The sequence below is a fragment of the Rhincodon typus genome, chromosome 7, assembly GCF_021869965.1.
Source record: "Rhincodon typus isolate 14 chromosome 7, sRhiTyp1.1, whole genome shotgun sequence".
Lineage (NCBI taxonomy): Eukaryota > Metazoa > Chordata > Chondrichthyes > Orectolobiformes > Rhincodontidae > Rhincodon > Rhincodon typus.
Genome location: NC_063338.1, coordinates 40,636,524 through 40,652,597, shown reverse-complemented (window position 1 = coordinate 40,652,597; position 16,074 = coordinate 40,636,524).

Here is a 16,074-nt window from a genome sequence, read left to right as displayed (position 1 = left end):
ATACTGAAGCAGTCCATGTTCAAATGCAACAAAATCTGGACAATATTCAGGCTTGGGCTAACTAGTGGAAAGTGACATTTATGCCACTTAAATGCCAGGCTATGACCATCACCAATAAGAGACAATCTAACCACCACCCTTAACATTCAATGGTATTACCATCACTGAATCTCTCATGATCAACATCCTGGGGGTTATCATTGACCAGAAATGCAACTGGACTCACCACATAAACACAGTGGGTACAAGAGCTAGAAATACTGCGGCAAATAACTCACCATCTGACTCCCTCAAAGCTGCCACTCCACAAGTCAGGAGTGTGATGGAATACACGCCACTTGCTTGAATGAGCACAGCCCCAACAATACTCAAGAAGCTTGACACCATTCAGGACAAAGCAGCCCGCTTGATTGGCACTACATCCACAGCATCCACTTCCTCAACCACCAACTCTCATTAGCAGCAGTGTGTACTATCTACAAGATGCACTGCAGAAATTCACCAAAGATCCTCAGATAGCACCTTCCAAACCCACGACCACTTCCATCTAAAAGGATAAGGGCAGCAGATATATGGGAACACCAACACCTTCAAGTTCCCCTCCGAGCCACTCACCATCCTCACTTGGAAATATATTGCCTTTCCTTCACTGTTACTGGGTCAAAATCGTGGAATTCCCTCCTGAAGGAATTGTGGGTCAACCCACGGAAGGTGGACTGCAGCAATTCAAGAAGGCAGCTCACCACCACCTTCCCAAGGGCAACTAGGGATGGGCAATAAGTGCTGGTCAGCCAGCGATGTCCACATCCCGCAAATAAATAAAAAAAAATTCCAAGGCTGAGTAAGACAGAGATTGTGTACTCACAGTTCGTTAGCCCTCATCAAGAAATCATAACCACTGTACTGACCTTGTGTTGGTGTGTTAGAAGTATACCAATTGACTAAATGTAACCTTTGTATTAGAGTTATCTTTGTAACAATATGTTTACATTTGTAATTGTACAATCCTTTATATTCTAACATATCCTGTATAACAATTTGTTGTGATTAATATTTTCTGTAATATTTACTTTCTGACCATCTGTTTTACTTTTGCCTTTAGCGTATAAAAGGGTAACATACACTCTTTCGAAGCATTCCATGCCAAGCCAATCAGATAACAGATTACTGTAATCAGAGATAGTAGGAACTGCAGATGCTGGAGAATCCGAGACAACAAGGTGCAGCGTACGGTTCGCAATAAACAACTGCACCTCCCAGTCGCGAACCATTTCAACTCCCCCTCCCATTCCTCAGACGACATGTCCATCCTGGGCCTCCTGCAGTGCCACAACGATGCCACCCGAAGGTTGCAGGAACAGCAACTCGTATTCCGCTTGGGAACCCTGCAGCCCAATGATATCAATGTGGATTTCACAAGTTTCAAAATTTCCCCTCCCCTACCGCATCCCAAAACCAGTCCAGCTCGTCCCTGCCTCCCTAACCTGTTCTTCCTCCCACCTATCCCCTCCTCCCACCTCAAGCCGCACCTCCATCTCCTACCGAACAACCTCATCCCGCCCCCTTGACCTGTCCGTCCTCCCTGGACTGACCTATCCCCTTCCTAACTCCCTACCTACACTCACCTTTACTGGCTCCATCCCTGCCTCTTCGACCTGTTTGTTTCCTCTCCACCTATCCTCTCCTCTATCCCTCTTCTATCCGCCTCCCACTCTCTCCCTATTTATTTCAGAACCCCCTTCCCCTCCCCCTTTTCTGATGAAGGGTCTAGGCCCGAAACGTCAGCCTCTCTGCTCCTATGATGCTGCTTGGCCTGCTGTGTTCATCTAGCCCTGCACCTTGTTGTCACAGATTACTGTAAGTCTTCTTTAATGGGAACTTCACCAAAATAAACAAAGATTGAGACATGAGTTCAAAGGTATCAATCTTTGAGTCTTGACTGCAAATGGCTTCCTTTTTTTTAAACAAAGAGATAAAGAACATTTCTAACCATCCTCTTAGTAAAGTTACAATAACAGAACTTAATGCAGCGATGGACCCATGGATAATTGACAACTTAAGGAATCACTCGGCAGGTCACGTCGATCAATGTCCTTCACCATTAAGAGCCATTTGGATATTGATGATACGTCCATCCCTTAAACCAATTAGCCCTACATTTTGTGTAGCTTCGCCCAATTAGAATGTAATGATGCAATTGATCGCGCTGTGAGTTATGGCTTGAAAAGAGTTAATAAGCAACAACTTTCAGTTACCGTAGTACATGAAAAGTTTGAAATTTTCCTCCTTCCAATAGGGCGTGGAAGGCCCTTGAGGCATTGGAGTGACACAGACACTGGTGTTGACCTGTGTCCTAAGCTGTATCGGAAAGCAAGAGCTTTAGTATGCCCATAAAGTTGCTGCCTTGCTTTAATGGATATTATTTGGAACTGAAGTAGTGTTTCCTGAGTTACTGCAATAGACTGTCTCCCATTGGCTTATTGATTAAAGTCTCAAATTATCAAACTAATATTGGGATTTCAGTTTAAACTATATAAGACCCCTAACCTTTACACTTATATCAGACTAAGTAATGTAAGAAGATCTAAATTAAGATTGCAATGCATAAATGTAAATTAGTGTGGTAAGTAAACTTGGTGAACGCAGGCACAAACAGCTACTTGGGATATGATGTTGCGATAATGGAGATGCGACTTGAAAAGCAGGATTGGGTATTAAGTATTCCTGAATGAGTTTTAGAAAGGGTCAGGGTTGGAATGAACAAGGAGGATATTATAGTGCTGGAGGTGGAGGTGGAAGTAAATCTGTGAGAGGTGCTATCCCCCCACTGGGTGTACTCTATCACAGGGTGTATTGAGAAATATATGGAAGAGCACATGTATGGAGACATTATGGAGGGGTGCAAAAACAAAAAAGTAGTAATAGCAAGGATTTTGATAGTATTAGTACAAAGGTTAGAGAAGAGCCAAATTTTCTTGATCACCATGTTTCCCAGCCTAATGGGGAAAGATACAATGTTTTATCTGGATTTGGAGTAGGAAGTGGGTCAATTTGATCAGGTGTCTGTTAGGTCACCTGTACGAAACAGTGGCTTAGGCTTGTTTTAGAAAAGGGAAAGGAGAAATATAAAATACTTAATTGGAGGAAAAATAAAATTGAAGTGAAAACATCTGAATTAGAATCAAAGTTTGGCAGGCAAAATTATAATGGAGCATTGACCTATTTTTAAAGAGGAGATTTTTCAGGTACCATTGAGATACCCTTCCCCTTCATGGGATTATAAGGTAGTCAAAGCCAGAAATCACCTGGATGACAAGAATGATAGAGAGTATGATGAAGCAAGAAAAGGATATCCATAACAGTCTTACAACTGAAAACCAGGCTAAATACAGAAACTTCAGAAGTGAAGTGATAAAGGAAACTATTGAGGTGAAGAGAGTTCAAGAAGGGACTGGCAGCTAACTTGAAAGGGAATGCAGAAATTTTCTATCAGCATGTAAATAGCAAGACAGAATAGAATTAGGGAGTGAAAAGGGATATGCATGGAGGCAGGGGGCATGGGTGAGCTACAAAATGAATGCTTCACATCTATCCTCACCAAGGAAAATGATGCTGCCAAAGCCATGGTGAAAGAGGAGGTAATTGAGATACTTGAGGGAGTAAACATTAATGAAGCAAGCATATTAGAAAGGCAATTGTACTTAAGGTTGATAAGTGAGAAGGACTTCATACGGTGCATCTGTGAATGCTAAGAGAAGTAAGAGTGAAAATTATGGAGGTAATGGTTATAACCTACTGATCCTCAGACACTGGGATTGTACCAAAGCATAGGAATTTCAAAGGAAAAAACAGAATTAATGTCTCAGGTCCAGCGACCCTTCCGCAGCAGTTAAGGCATGACAAAAAGCAATTTTAAATATGTGTCACAACTTTAAATGAGGCGCAGGACCAGAAAGACTGGGATATATGTGCATAAGTTGTTGAAGGTGGGGTGGCCAATTCAGAAACTGGTTTAAAAAATTACAGATTTTATAAATAAAGGCATGGAGCACAAATAACAAATGAATTATGAATCTTAATTTATTTTGTGAAAATGGCTTATTCTTAACTGAATTATTGAACCCACTTCTGAGTTAAATACTTTATGAAAGATGTGAAGACTTTAGAAAGTGTGCAGAAAAGACTTACTTAGAAAATCCAGGGATGAGCAACTTGACTGAAGTGATAGATTGAAGAAGCTGGAATTGTTCTTAGAGAAGATACTTTTGAGAGCATATTTGATAGAAGTGTTGAAATCGTGAGTCCTATTGAAATAAAAAGCAAGAAACTAATCCTGTGGTGGAAAAGGTCAGGAACTCAGAAGATACTGATTTTAACCAAAAGATCCATCAATAACTTGTAGAAAACAATTGTTATTCAGCAAGTAGTTATGATCTAGTTTGCATAGCCTGAAAGTGTGGTGGAGGAAGATTCAGTTGTAGCTTTCAAAAGGATGAGTACCCAGCATGGGCCAAATGACCTCAGTTTCCTGTGACCATTCAATAATTTTAAGATTCTTGTATTTTAGGATTATTTTGGGATTTTTAATTTTAGGATTCATTGTCAAAGCAAGTTTACATTCGTTGTAAACATATTTTGGAATATTTCAGGGATTCTTTTACAGAATTTTGTTAGTAGATTTATGATAATAATATAAAATGAGAACTAGCTTTTACTGTTAAGACTAAATCATTTACGTCAAATAAAGAGAAAGACTTGCATTTATATAATGTTTTTCATAACCACTGGATGTTTTGAAGTGCTTTACACTCAGTTTTTGAAGTGTTGTCACTGTTGGCATGTAGGAAATGCAGCTTCCAGTTTGTGGTTAGCAAACTCCCACGAATAGCAAGGCAATAGTGACTAGATATTCTGCTTCTGTGTTGTTGATTGAGGAATAATATTGGCCAGGATACTGTGGATACAACTCCATTCTTCAAAATACTGCTGTGGGATCTTTCATATCCACCCAGTCAGAGAGGTGGGATGTTTGTGTATCATCGCATCTGTGAGATGATGGCCTTGTGATGATGGTATTAACCCAGAGACCTGTGTTCAAATCCTGCCACTGCAGATGGTGGAATTTTAATACAAGTCTGGAATTAAGAGTCTAATGATGAAACTGTTGACAGTTGTTAAGAAAATCCATCTGGTTCACTAATGTCCTTTTCGAGAAGGAAATCTGCTGCCCTTACGTGGTTTGGCTTCCATATGACCCCAGACCCAGAACAAAGAGGTTGACTTGTCCTCTGAGCAATTAGGGAATGGCAGTAAATGCTAACCTCACCAGTGATGCCCAAACCCTGCGAATGAATAAAAAAAAGACACAGTGGAGCACTTCCTCAACATATTTCACTGGAATGTCAAACTAAATTTTTGTGCTTTAACTCTAGAGTGGTACCTCCGCCAAAACCTTGTGATTCACATACTAGTCTTTGAAACTCAGTTGATACTTAATTCCAGGGAAACACCCTGATTTGATCAAGAGGCAGCAAATCATGTATTGAGTGTTCAGGATTGCAGATATCATCTATGAACACTTTTTTTTCTTTATTCAATCACGGGATGAGGGTGTCGCTGGCTCCGCAGCATTTATTGCCCATCCCTAATTACCCAGAGGGCAGTTCAGTCAGCCACATTGCTGTGGGTCTGGAGTCATATGTAGACCAGACCAGGTAAGGATGGCAGTTTCCTTCCCTAAAGGACATTAGTGAACCAGATGAGTTTTTCCAACAATTGACAATGGACAATGGATTCACAGTCATCATTAGATTGTTAATTCCAGATATTTATTGAATTCAAATTCCACCATCCGCCATTGTGGGATTCGAACCTGGGTCCCCAGAATGTTATCCAGGTCTTTGTGTCTCTGGATTAACAGTCCAGTGATAATACCACTAGGCCATCACCTCCCCTTTTAATATTGCATACAATAAAATGAATTTTGAGTTCATTTACTGTATTTAAGTAACCATTGGATGACACATAGTAGCATTTAGAATTATATTGAATACATGTTTACAGATTTATTTATCTATTATTGTGTAGTTGTTAGTATGGACACCCCCGAAAGAACAAATTAAAGATCTGTGTTTGATACATTTTGATGAGGACTTACACAGCATGGAAAGAGGCCAGTTGACCAACCTGTAGTCAATTTTTCTTCATATCCCAACAATTCCCCTTCCAAAAGGTTTATCCAATGCTCTTTGAAACTTACAACTGAATCAGTATCTACCAATATACCAAGCAGTGTATTCCAAATCCTAACCAATCAATCAACGCATAAAACACCTTTAAACATTGCTATCTCCTCAGCCTTCCAGGCTCTAAGGAGAACAGCCTCAACTTCTCTATTCTATTCAGGTGAATAATCCTTGATTTCTGTTACCATTCTAAGAAATCTCTGCTGTAACCTCTTCACATCCTTCCTAAAGCGTGATACTCATAACTGAATTCAGTAATCCAGTTGGCCAAACTAATGTTTTATATAGGCTCAGCCTAACTTTCTTGTTTTTGTACTGAATGCTTTTACAAATCCCAGGATTCTAATGTATTTGTTAACCTACCCTGCAGCCATCAAAGATTTGTGAACAAGTAGCCTGTGTTGTTCTTGCCTCACCCTTTAAAGTTGTACCACTTAGCTTGTATTTTTTCTTACCAAAATGTATTATTTCACACTCTGCTGTGATGAATTTCATCTGTCTTGTATCCACATATTCCATTAGCCTATTCATGGCCTCTTGAAATCTATCAATATCTTCCTCAATGTTTACCAAACTTGCAAGTTTTATGTCATTTGCAAGCTTTAAAAGTGCAAACCGATTCCTCCCTGTCCAGGTCATTAATGCATTGGACAAACCACAGTGGTGCTATTACTGAAAGTTTGGGAACTATTCTGTGTACCTCCCTTCAGTCCAATAATCAGCAATTCACCACAAATCTTTGTTTCTACATTAGTGTGAGACAAGCAATTTTTTTTTCAGGCCTTCTGTGCTACAACACATTTCAGAAATGTACATGTAGGGGACATGGTAAGGATGTTCAAAGTGTATGGAATGAGCTGCCAGAGGAGGTGGTGGAGGTGGGTACAATTACAACATTTAAAAGACATCTGGATGGGTCCATGAATAGGAAGGGTTTAGAGGGCTATGGGCCAAATGATGACAAATGAGACTAGATCAGTTTAGGAAATCTGGTCAGCTTGGATGAGTTAGACCGAAGGGTGTGTTTCCGTGCTGTGTAACTCTATGACTTTATGACAGTAGGATGAGATGATTTCTCATACATGGCACAATACAAAGTTTTATATGTCATATTTCAGCAATATATCCTGCCCTGCATATTGTCAAAAGTTACTGTTGAATCAGTTTGTAATGTTTTTCATGTGAGTACACAACTGAATGTGTTCTTTTTCATACAATGGATAGGGTGTTGTCATGGTCTTGTGACACCGTGGATATCATACCTGCCTCTGAGTCAGAAACTCCATGTTCAAGCCCCACTCCAGAAATTGATGGCCATTGGTGCATACAAAATGTGGCCAAACAGGTAAATCCTTCCAACATAAGCCAGTGGCAGGTGATAGAAGCAGGTGAAAGCCATGGGATGGCAACAAAACTTGAGTTTTAAATACCACATGTAACGATGCATGCTATCAGAGCAATTGGGTCTGGTTGGCTCAGATGGCTGGATAGTTGGTTTCAATCAGATTGGTGCCAACAGCACAGAGTTCGATCCCCATGCTGCTGGGGTGAATTCAGGACCTGCCTCTTTGCTCTACCTGTGGTGAAGTGGATTGGACCTGCCTTAAGGCAAAGAACTGGAAATGAAAGATAGGGTGTGGTTCTAGACATTCAGGCCAATCGACAATAAGACACAGCATATTATTTTATACATGTAAAAGATTTTATCAGCCTCAGTTAGAAAACACTGTGCCAGATGTTTGGTGATATTAAGGTTTTGAAAAGACTGCAGAGAACTCCATGAAATGAATCCCTGTTTGAAGCAGAGATAACAAGGTGTAGAGCTGGATGAACACAGCAGGCCAAGCAGCATCGTAGGAGCAGGAAGGCTGACGTTTCGGGCTTAGACCCTTCATCAGAAAAAAATTCCTACTATCTCTGATACTATCCCTGTTTGAAGCATCTTAGTTATCAAAAAAGCTAAAAGAGCTGAACAACTGAAAAGTGTAAATATTTGATTTCAGTTTAATTTAGGTTTACAAGATGATGAAAATAAGATATTTTGTTTAAGTTAATAGAAGGGTGGATCTACTTTAAATTGCAAAAGGTAGATCCACATCACTGAGTTAAATTGAGTGAACATCACAAAAACCAGCCATTTTGTCCAATTGTTATATGCTGGTATTTATGCTGCAGATGATCATGCACTTCAGCATACTGTATCAGCACATCTAGACTCAATATCAGAAGGCTACTTTCTTCCAGGTAAATTATGGAGGTCTGGAACAGGCTGCAGTACAATTCACTGAATTCCTTGAAGCGAGATCTGGGTCTACTTCCAACTGAATTGACCTAGGTCAGAGTGAATAGCTGATTAGTTTTGAAGCCCTAAGGGGATTGGACAAAAATTTCACTGAAATTTAATTCTCAAATTGGCCAGGAATGTTGATTGGTTTCTCACCTTGACCTGGAGATCACGTCATCTTAAGGAGGTAGAAGAGTGTATACATTGTGATACACAAAATATGCCAATTGTGGGGTCAAGCAGGATGGGCTGGAGAATCATTACCTCCCTGTTACTGTATGAATGGAACTAAGCTGATGAAATCCGTGCCATCAGCAGCACATTTTTTTTATCGATCACAGTAATGGTTAGATCATTCCAGTTGATGATATTGTGGTTTGTGTATTGCTGTCTGCAACAATTTTTCCAATATATTAACCACTAGCCACACATTACTAAATGGGAATCCAAATGTGACTAATTTTGATTTTGACTTGGTAATTAGAAGTGAGTAATAGTCATTTTCTTTGGGTGTGTAATCTCAATAGTCAAACTGCAGTTTGGCACTTTCTTGACCTCTGAATTGTCCTAAAAGTGTAAATAAGCTTTTGTGTATTGATATGAATTTGTTTTCAGTAACAGTGAATAATAGCCACAGTATGAAAATGGCTGCTGCAAAGTCCCACTGAATTTTTAAACTGAAAAGAAATTCACTGTATCTCCATTCACATTTATTGACTAAAAACAGTTGCTTTTCAAAGCAAACTGCAGCCATTAAAATCACTATTCATAACTCCAGGCTACAACATAATAGTACATGTTTGTCATGGCAATTCAGTCTCCTGATGAGAGGGCATAATCAGTTGGACGGCCAATATGGATCAAATTGGTGCCAAAAGCACAGGGTTGAAACCTAGTTCTGGCTGGCTGCTTGTCAGCTGTTTTCAAATCATTAAAAACATCATGCAGACATCCGGTATGCAGCAGTATAGTATGCAGCTTTCTATATGTGCCTGCGTGGGCATAAATCAAACTCTGCCATCACTAGTTTTAAAGCAATGCAGGCGAAAGTTGAAAAAAGTGCTGAAAATAAATTAATACTGCATTCTTTGCTGCATTGTAAAATGATATCCATTTTTTAGGATAATTTTGCATCCAAGTATTCCCACAATTGAACTATTTTCTATTACAGGTAAAGCATTTCTAGGGGAAAGTGCTGATCTATTCTTCTTCAATTCTGTGCTTGAAGGCACATCCAACCCAGAGCTCCACAATCTCTATCAAAGATAGGGCAAGCAGGCAGGTCTCACATTCATCCCAGCCAAAATAGGGTTTGAATCTCATACTGTTAGCACCAATCGACTGAATTGCTATGGCATACATGGACTGTTATATCATAGCCAAGAGTTATGAATAGTGATTTTAAAGGCATCAGTTTGCTCTCCATCACATACTTGACCAAGAATCTCTCCTGCTCGTAGCGTATGTTGGAAAGATTTACAAGTTGATACTCAATTCATGCGCCTGTGTTACAAACACACCTTCCTTGGCTATCAAATCCTAGAGTAGAACATGAACTTGGAAATATCTAGTCCAGAGTCAAGGACACTAGCCGCTACACTACAAGACCTTACTGATCTATACCTTCCTCAAAATAGTTTTCTTAAAAGATGCAAATATATACAACCTAGTTTTTTTTAAAAAAATGTAGTTTGTCAGTATTACTAGGCAAAAAATGTGAAATTTCACCAGTTACTTTCATGAACTTTATCTGAGTCTACCCTGTTTTCAGGAGAAGATTATGACGGTAAAAAGATTCTGCATTTGCATGCATTCTTTCACAAATTATTATGACGTAAGACCCATGATAGCCAATGTGTGTACAGCAAGATGCCACAAACAGCAGTTAAATAACTGACCTGATAATCTGTTTAAGCATAAATGTTGACAGCACAGAGGGAGACCCTATCCTCCTCTTTGAATGGTATTGTGTAATCTTTTATGTCCAACTGAGAGGCCAGGCAGGGCTTCAGTTTAACATTCATTCTACAATATAGAACGTCTTCAGTACTGCACGGAAGCGTTATCCTGGACTGTGTGTTCAAATGTCTGAAAAAGGTTTGATCCTACACGCTTCTGACTCAGAGGTAAGAGTGCCACACCTGAGCCAAGGCTTGAGACCAGTCTTGGCCAATAGAAATTGTAACCAGCCACAAATATGATTATAAAACATAGACATAGAAAATAGGTGCAGGAGTAGGCCATTCGGCCCTTCGAGCCTGCACCACCATTCAGTATGATCATGCAATTTCAGTATCCCATCACCCTCCATACCTTTTGATTCCTTTAGCCACAAGGGCCACATTCAGCTCCCTCTTGAATATATCACATGAACTGGCCCCAACAGCTATCTGTGATAGAGAATTCCACATGCTCACAACTCTGAGTGAAGGGATTCTTCCTCATCTCAGTCCTGAATGGGTTATCTCTTATCCTTAGACGGTGACTCCTAGCTCTGGGCTTCCCCAACATTGGGAGTATCTTCTCACATCTAGCCTGTCCAGTCCTATCAGGATTTTATGTTTCTATGAGATCCCCCCACCTCATTCTTCTAAATTTCAGTCGATCCAGTCTCTCTTCATATGTCAGTCCTGCCATTCTGGGAATCAGACTGGTGAACTGTTGCTGGACTCTCTCAATAGCAAGAATGTCCTCCCTCACACCAGGAGACTTAAACTGCACACAATACATAAAATGTGGCCTCACCAAGACCCTGTACAATTGCAGCAAAACATCCCTACTCCTGTACTCAAATCCTCTGATTATAAAGGCCAGCATGCCGTTAGCTTTCCTCACCGCCTGCTGCACATTCATGACAACCTTCAGCGACAGTTCCACCATGATAGCAGGTCTCATTGCACCCCACCTTTTCCTAAACTGCCACCATTCAGATAATAATCTGCCTCCCTGTTTTTGCCACCAAACTGGATGACCTTACACTTATCCACATTATATCACATTTGCCCACTCAGCCAGCCTGTCCAAGTCACCCTGCAGCCTCTTAGCATCCTCCTCACAGCAAACACTGCCGCCCAGCTTAGTGTCATCTGCACATTTGGAGATTTCGTATTCAATTCCTTCGTTAATGTAAATTGTGAACAGTTGGGATCCCAGCACTGAACCCTGCGGTACCCCACACATCCCTGCCTGCCACTCTGAAAAGGACCCGTTTATTCCAACTCTCTGCTCCCTGTCTACCAACTAGTTTTCTATCCACGTCAATACATTACCTCTGATACCATGAACTTTAATTTTGCTTACTAATCACTTGTGGAGAACCTTGTCAAAATCCTTTTGAAAGTCCGGATATGCAACATCTACTAATACACCCTTGTCCACTCTAATGGTGACATCCTCAAAAAATTCTAGAAGATTTGCCAAGTATGATTCCCTTTAATGAATCCAATGCTGACTTGGACTCATTCTGCCACTGCTGTCCAAATGCTCAGTTATTAATATTAATAATTGACTTCAGCATTTTCCCCACCACTGATGTCAGGCTAATCAGCTATAATTCCGTTTTCTCTCCCTCCTTTTTTAAAAAGTGGCACTACATTAGTTACCCTCCAGTCCATTGAAACGATTCCAGAGTCTGTAGAATGCTGGAAAATGATCACCCACGCATCCAGTATTTCTAAGGCCACTTCCTTATGTACTCTGGGATGCACAGCATCAGGCCCTGGGGACCTATCCGGTTTTAATCCCATCAATTTCCCCAATACTATTTCCTGACTAATAAGGATCTCCTTCATGCTTGACCCTGTGTCCCCTAGTATTTCCAAAAGAATACTTGTGTCCTCCTTCGTGAAGACAGATCTTAAGTATTTGTTCAACTGGTCTGCCTTCACGACGCTGATTTCAATTTTAGAAATGCCTTTCATTGAGACACAATATAAGTAAATATATTTCGCATACATATATTGATAGAAACACCTATCATCATTCAATAATTAATGAAGTGAAGTTCTCACAATAATCAAAACACACTTGCACATTCTGGATGCACTTTAACTCCCTCTGCCCAACCCTCATCTGCCAAGATGAGTGCTCGTCAATGACCTGATCAAATCAGGGCAGGGATGTTTGAGCACAGCCAGTCAATGATCAGACAAGGACCTCATCCCACTGCAGTGGGTCTTCCACTCACATATGCTCCCAAGTTTCTAGCACAGTCACTGCTCCTGGGCCTACTCCTGAGCACAACCCTCTAATTAACATTGAGTCCACAGATTGACAAAAATGGAGGTGGAATGGTTACCACTGACCTCCTGGACAGTGTACGAGGCCACTGCCATGGACATTAGATTTAGCTCTTGGTTTGTCATCATTTTATTGACAAGCGTGCACATGCATGCTCAAATAAGAGCATAAAGATCACATGCTCAATGACTACCTGGAACAAAAACAGAAGCTGCTGGAAAAGCTCAGCAGGTCTGGCAGTATGGTTCTGAGGAAGGGTCATCAGACCCTAAATGTTAACACTGCCTAAATGTTAACACTGATTTTTTCTTCACAGATGCTGCCAGACCTGCTGAGCTTTTCCAGCAACTTCTGTTTTTGTTCCTGATTTACAGCATCCGCAGTTCTTGCAGTTTTTATTTACCATCCTTACCTGGTCTGGCCTGTATGTGGTTGACTCTTAAATGCCTTCTTGGCAAATAGGGATAGGCAATCTAGCTGGTGATGCCCACATCCCATGAATGAATTAAAAGATTGTGTGTGGTTTGGAAGGAAGCTTGCAGATAATGGTGTTCCCATGCATCTGCCTACCCTTGTCCTTAAGGGGGTAGAGGATATTGGTTTGAAAGGTGTTGTTGAAGATGCTGTACTAATCCAAAATGGAATTAGCTCCATCTCAATTGCCAAACAGCTACACATGGCTACTGGCTAACATATAAACAGGATTGGAAAACATCAGACAATTGCATTTGTGTCGAAGACAGAACTCTATTGAAGTCTAAGCCTCTAACTTCAGTACCACTGTCTTCTGCTTGGAGCCTAGCTTGCCTTCAGTGAATTGTCCCTGGGTTTTATTTTCTACCCAAATGCATATGTTAGAATAAAGCCTTTGCCTTACTTAGACCCCACCTGTCTTGTGTTGAATGTCATTTGAAACACTACTATAATCTCTAAGCCCTGTTTCACCAAATCTAGATGTTCTGAAAGGATTTTAAATGATTCTGAAAGACCATGTAGCAGTATTCTTTAATAGGATGCAGGCATTGCTGACTAGATATAGCCAATCTGATTTTGGCACTTCTACAACACAGTGTTACTAAGTAGTTTGAATTAAAGGAAAGGGTGTAGGTAATAAGCTTGCTGAGTGCAACATCCAGTCCTACCAATATTTTGGATGGTCCGGCGATATCAATGGCTACCAGCTCCATCTGCCTGATAACCTGGGCCACTGCAGGACCTTTCATGGGTTTGCTACTTTCTGTTGCATGTAAGCAATGTGTCATGCAGAAAGAAAGGGAGTGAGTCAGTAAGGAGCTGGTGAAGTAGGCCTACAAATAGTTTCAGTTTTGAGAACAAGAAGCAGAAGCTCAAGAGCGTAGTAGTGAGGACAACAGATATAAAGTAGTTGGGTTTGAACTTAGAAACCATTCATCAGAGGAGTTCAATGTCTAACAGTCACTACCAGGTGGAGACAGAATGTCATTCAAGGAAAATAATTTTCTGATGAAGGGTCTAGGCCTGAAATGTCAGCCTTTCTGCTCCTATGATGCTGCTTGGCCTGCTGTGTTCATCCAGCTCTGCACCTTGTTGTCTCAGATTCTCCAGCATCTGCAGTTCCTACTATCTTAGATTTATATAGCTCCTTTCACAATTATGAGATATCCTAAAGCGTATTAGAGCTAGTCAGCTGAGCCTGACATGAGGTGCGAATGGAATCTATATTGACCATTGCTTGCCGCAGACCCGCTATCAGTTAACATCTCCCTCCTCATGGAAAATATAGTGCAGAGGAACTTCAAAAATATCAACGACTGCTGTTACTGAGGGAAATGCAGCAGCAAATTTTGTACATTGCAATGTTAGTGCCTATTGTAAAAATAGCAGCAAGCAACAAGTATATATATGCCTGGAAAGCGATCCTAACACAGTATTCTAACAGTGTTTTCATTGATTTTGCAGTTTTGCCTGAATGCAGTGTGAGCTGGTTTAAAGAAGGGCACCAGCTTTTTTTTGACGTTTCTTCTATTGAATTTGAAAAAAATGCAACTGAGTCATAGCTTGTGTAATTTCTATAGCGCTCTTCAGTGTCACTAATACACAGTCCAGGTCCCACTGCATTACAGCAGTGTGGTGATGACAAGTGCTCTACATGCTGGGACCTTTGTTCACTTGCAAAAGTCTTTACGTTGTCAAGTATTTGCTGTTGCAGTTGTAGAAGGCTGATCTGGCCATTGGTGTTGGAAGTCCTCATCAACTGGGGCCTTTTGGGATAGGTGGCCTTCAAGGTATGGATATTGCTCAACATATTTCAGAGCCTCTCCTTCCATAAAAATGGAAGGTGGATATTCGATTGACCAGGTCTGGATTGATATTTGGGTTTTGTTTTGGCAACATTCAAGGACAGCCTGAGTCTCTTGTATGCAGATTTAACAAGATCAAGTATGGCTGCAAATCTGTTGCAGAGCAGACAGTGACACAGCAGTCATCCACATACTGTAGGTCATCTATATCAATGGTGGTCAGTTGAGTGTTGGCATTGGAGGTGACTGAGGTTAGAGTGTTTTCCATCTAGTTGGTATTTTAATACATACCAGAAGGTCAGTTAGATTGTAAATATTTTGGAAGCTATCACACAGCCCTTGCTTGATGCAAGTCCAGATTTTGAAGATATCTGTTCCGGGTCTCCCTGTTCAAATAGTTGAGGTCATAATTTTTATTATTCTCTCGTGGGACATGGATGTTGCTGGCTGGCCAGCATTTGCTGCCTGTCCCTAGTTGCCCTTGAGAAGGTAGTGGTGAGCTGTCTTCTTGAACTGCTGCAGTCCATATACTGTAAATAGACCCACAAGGCCATTGGGAAGGGAATTCATTACAAATCAGTTGCAAGATAGTGATGATGTTTCTTGACAAATCCCTGGAGAATAATCCACTGAGCCTTGAAGTTACTGAATCAAATGTTTCGGGCAGGTCAATGGATAGATTGAAGAATTCCTGGTGGTATTGTTGACATTTTTCTTTGAATTATATCGTATCTTTAACTTAGTAAAACATTCCAAGACACTTCATTGGAGGACAAAAACAAAATTTGGCACAACGTCACCTAGGGAGATATTGGGAAGATGGCTGAAAACTTAGTCAAATTAGATGTTTTAAGAATGTCTCAAGGGACAAAAATAGAGACAGAGAGGTGGCAAGGTATAGGCGGGCATTTCAGAACTTAAGGTCTAGGCAGCTAAAGGCATTGCTCCTACATGGAGTGATTATAATTGGGAATGTTTAAGGTGTCTGAATTGGAAGAGTCCAGGTATCTCAGAGGATTGTTGGGCT